Raw genomic sequence first — 5,000 nt, 5'->3', positions numbered from 1 at the left:
CCCCCCCGACAACCACCATTGCTCAGCTAAGCCACCAACACCCACACATGTCCTACACAGGGGTGCACCCAACATCACAATACTGCCTCCTCTCACAGCACACAAACAATGGCAGGAATGAAAGACACAGGTCTGCCACAAGCATGGAATCGGAGCGCCGCCTGTCATGAGCCAAAGGTGCATCCTGACGTGGCAAATCAGATGATGCCGCAGGCATCCACTTACTATAATCACAATCAACAAACCGACCGGCCGCCCCCCCCCCCCCCCCCCCCCATTACACCTTTCCATACAACAATGTGTACCTTAACCTAAACTATACTGTACCTTAACCTAAACTATACTGTACCTTAACCTAAACTATACTGTACCTTAACCTAAACTATACTGTACCTTAACCTAAACTATACTGTACCTTAACCTAAACTATACTGTACCTTAACCTAAACTATACTGTACCTTAACCCAACCTATACGGTACCTCAACCTAACCTATATTGTGCCTCAACCTAACCTATGTTGCGCCTTAACCTAACCTATGTTGCGCCTTAACCTAACCTATGTTGCGCCTTAACCTAACCTATGTTGCGCCTTAACCTAACCTATGTTGCGCCTTAACCTAACCTATGTTGCGCCTTAACCTAACCTATGTTGCGCCTTAACCTAACCTATGTTGCGCCTTAACCTAACCTATGTTGCGCCTTAACCTAACCTATGTTGCGCCTTAACCTAACCTATGTTGCGCCTTAACCTAACCTATGTTGCGCCTTAACCTAACCTATGTTGCGCCTTAACCTAACCTATGTTGCGCCTTAACCTAACCTATGTTGCGCCTTAACCTAACCTATGTTGCGCCTTAACCTAACCTATGTTGCGCCTTAACCTAACCTATGTTGCGCCTTAACCTAACCTATGTTGCGCCTTAACCTAACCTATGTTGCGCCTTAACCTAACCTATGTTGCGCCTTAACCTAACCTATGTTGCGCCTTAACCCAACCTATGTTGCGCCTTAACCCAACCTATGTTGCGCCTTAACCCAACCTATGTTGCGCCTTAACCCAACCTATGTTGCGCCTTAACCCAACCTATGTTGCGCCTTAACCCAACCTATGTTGCGCCTTAACCCAACCTATGTTGCGCCTTAACCCAACCTATGTTGGGCCTTAACCCAACCTATGTTGCGCCTTAACCCAACCTATGTTGCGCCTTAACCCAACCTATGTTGCGCCTTAACCCAACCTATGTTGCGCCTTAACCCAACCTATGTTGCGCCTTAACCCAACCTATGTTGCGCCTTAACCCAACCTATGTTGGGCCTTAACCCAACCTATGTTGGGCCTTAACCCAACCTATGTTGGGCCTTAACCCAACACACGTTGGGCCTTAACCCAACACACGTTGGGCCTTAACCCAACACACGTTGGGCCTTAACCCAACACACGTTGGGCCTTAACCCAACACACGTTGGGCCTTAACCCAACACACGTTGGGCCTTAACCCAACACACGTTGGGCCTTAACCCAACACACGTTGGGCCTTAACCCAACACACGTTGGGCCTTAACCCAACACACGTTGGGCCTTAACCCAACACACGTTGGGCCTTAACCCAACACACGTTGGGCCTTAACCCAACACACGTTGGGCCTTAACCCAACACACGTTGGGCCTTAACCCAACACACGTTGGGCCTTAACCCAACACACGTTGGGCCTTAACCCAACACACGTTGGGCCTTAACCCAACACACGTTGGGCCTTAACCTGCTCTGTAATTGTCATACGACGCGTTAAATTAGTGTAGTGTTGCCTAACTGCAACCCCCGCAATATAGTTTGCTACTCGCACTGCCCGGTCCCCAGTGTATCGCTTCATGTTAAACACCTTGCAGCTATACACTGTAATGTGGATGGCAGCAGGACGTACATGCTCAATGCCCTTTGCAGTTGTTCATTGGCATTTGCAGTTGTTCATTGGCATTCGCATGGCGAAGCACTTAGCCTACGCTGTGGTACGGCCTGTGTCAACTGTCCGCTGATGTTGTACGTCCAAATCACACACTGTACTGCACATTGGTCCTCATGTACTGAATGATACATCGTGGTACATGTGACCGTACAACGACTGCGCCAACAACGGCGAACCATGCGGTCCAAATGTTGTGCACTCAGCTACGTGTCGTCTCCCTATAAGAGCTGGATTGCAGTGTGGTATGCCCTGGATGGCGATCAGCATGAGCCGTCTGTTGATGTAGTGGCGCGTGTTGTCAGACGTAGTCGTCTCTTCTCACACACCGTGATAGCATGGTGCACTGCGTTCCACATCTGCGACATGCGACAGAGGCCGGTTGACAGTCGTTCGCGCAGTGGACATCGCATACGTACGGGGGCCACCTTCCACGTGTTCGCGAAGCGTGCACATGTTGTTGCGTGTATGTGGGCAGACATAGTGTGTCGTGACACCTGACACAGGCATGCAACAATCGTTGAATTTGCAAATGGCGATGGACGCCTACGTTTGCTGGTGACGTTACGCAAATGAACAACTGGTAAACCGTTGTGGTGCGGTTGTTCTCGCTAGAGGTGAATCAGTGATGGCGACGATCGGTTGAGCTACCAACCGGTTGTTCCAGCGATACCCACCATGCCCACGAACGTGAATGGCATCTGGGTGTGAAGCGATACGCGGCGGTGGCTGGGTGGGACCGTCCCCGGCCGGTGAGGGGGGGCCTCCCGGCGTGCTGGCCGCGCGGTGCGTGGGCGCACGCGCTACAGCCGGCTGGTGGGGGCGGCCAGTGGCAGGCGCGCCGGCCGACGGAGGCGGCAGGCGGCGCAGCTGCGCGCCGGCGCACCCTGCACGCGGCGCCGTGCGGCCAAAGTAGGTCCTCGCGGGCCCGGTGCGAAGCGCGGTGGACATCTGCAGTGTGCTGGTCCGATTGAGGACTGTGTGCGCTGAGGATGCGCCGCCGCCCGGCGCTCGGCGCCGCGACGCCGTCTGCTGCTCGGTCGCCTCTGCGGTTCTCGCAGGTGGTTTGTATCGCAGCTGTGCGGACGTGTTGGCGCGTGCGCTGTGCTGGGAGAGTTCGCTTCGGCACCCAAGTGGGGCTTTTGTCCTTCTGTGGCGCTGGCGTTGGAGCTGCCGGTCACCGTAGGTGGCGCGTGTTGTCTCCCGCCGGCAATGCCACGACAGCACGCTCCCGGGCCTCTGTCGGCAGCGGCAAGCTCAGTTGGGAGCACGGGTGGTCGCACCTAAAGCGTCTACTCGCCAAACCCCGGGCGATTGCGCCTCTCTCGAACCCGACCAAGTACTTAGGACGGCGCTGCGCGCCGCCGGGACCTGAGAGGGTTTCGAGGTGTATGGTGCAGGGGAGCTCAGCCTCCTCCTGTTTGCAGAATAATTGAGCGGACGCTTGCGTGTTCGCGCGGGCCCCCGGGACACACTCCCGGGCGGCCGGCTGCTCAGCTCTAGTTGACGCAGCTCCCTGGTTGATCCTGCCAGTAGTCATATGCTTGTCTCAAAGATTAAGCCATGCATGTCTCAGTACAAGCCGCATTAAGGTGAAACCGCGAATGGCTCATTAAATCAGTTATGGTTCCTTAGATCGTACCCACGTTACTTGGATAACTGTGGTAATTCTAGAGCTAATACATGCAAACAGAGTCCCGACCAGAGATGGAAGGGACGCTTTTATTAGATCAAAACCAATCGGTCGGCTCGTCCGGTCCGTTTGCCTTGGTGACTCTGAAGAACTTTGGGCTGATCGCACGGTCCTCGTACCGGCGACGCATCTTTCAAATGTCTGCCTTATCAACTGTCGATGGTAGGTTCTGCGCCTACCATGGTTGTAACGGGTAACGGGGAATCAGGGTTCGATTCCGGAGAGGGAGCCTGAGAAACGGCTACCACATCCAAGGAAGGCAGCAGGCGCGCAAATTACCCACTCCCGGCACGGGGAGGTAGTGACGAAAAATAACGATACGGGACTCATCCGAGGCCCCGTAATCGGAATGAGTACACTTTAAATCCTTTAACGAGTATCTATTGGAGGGCAAGTCTGGTGCCAGCAGCCGCGGTAATTCCAGCTCCAATAGCGTATATTAAAGTTGTTGCGGTTAAAAAGCTCGTAGTTGGATTTGTGTCCCACGCTGTTGGTTCACCGCCCGTCGGTGTTTAACTGGCATGTATCGTGGGACGTCCTGCCGGTGGGGCGAGCTGAAGGCGTGCGACGCGCCTCGTGCGTGCTCGTGCGTCCCGAGGCGGACCCCGTTGCAATCCTACCAGGGTGCTCTTGAGTGAGTGTCTCGGTGGGCCGGCACGTTTACTTTGAACAAATTAGAGTGCTTAAAGCAGGCAAGCCCGCCTGAATACTGTGTGCATGGAATAATGGAATAGGACCTCGGTTCTATTTTGTTGGTTTTCGGAACCCGAGGTAATGATTAATAGGGACAGGCGGGGGCATTCGTATTGCGACGTTAGAGGTGAAATTCTTGGATCGTCGCAAGACGAACAGAAGCGAAAGCATTTGCCAAGTATGTTTTCATTAATCAAGAACGAAAGTTAGAGGTTCGAAGGCGATCAGATACCGCCCTAGTTCTAACCATAAACGATGCCAGCCAGCGATCCGCCGCAGTTCCTCCGATGACTCGGCGGGCAGCCTCCGGGAAACCAAAGCTTTTGGGTTCCGGGGGAAGTATGGTTGCAAAGCTGAAACTTAAAGGAATTGACGGAAGGGCACCACCAGGAGTGGAGCCTGCGGCTTAATTTGACTCAACACGGGAAACCTCACCAGGCCCGGACACCGGAAGGATTGACAGATTGATAGCTCTTTCTTGATTCGGTGGGTGGTGGTGCATGGCCGTTCTTAGTTGGTGGAGCGATTTGTCTGGTTAATTCCGATAACGAACGAGACTCTAGCCTGCTAACTAGTCGCGTGACATCCTTCGTGCTGTCAGCGATTACTTTTCTTCTTAGAGGGACAGGCGGCTTCTAGCCGCACGAGAT

The 5,000-nt window shown here is 53.7% G+C and overlaps 1 non-coding gene across 1 annotated transcript in view; it reads left to right on the top strand.

Annotated features, from left to right (window-relative positions):
- The first annotated feature begins 3,477 nt into the window (after positions 1-3,477).
- LOC126448955 (small subunit ribosomal RNA) overlaps positions 3,478-5,000 on the top strand; it is a 1,910-nt gene continuing 387 nt past the window's right edge. The window contains exon 1 of the ribosomal RNA XR_007584300.1: positions 3,478-5,000. This exon is cut by the window's right edge and continues 387 nt beyond it. This is a non-coding gene — a ribosomal RNA (small subunit ribosomal RNA).

The sequence above is a fragment of the Schistocerca serialis genome, unplaced genomic scaffold, assembly GCF_023864345.2.
Source record: "Schistocerca serialis cubense isolate TAMUIC-IGC-003099 unplaced genomic scaffold, iqSchSeri2.2 HiC_scaffold_642, whole genome shotgun sequence".
Lineage (NCBI taxonomy): Eukaryota > Metazoa > Arthropoda > Insecta > Orthoptera > Acrididae > Schistocerca > Schistocerca serialis.
Note: the sequence above shows the minus strand (reverse complement) of the source record. Positions and strands in the feature narration are given on the sequence as shown.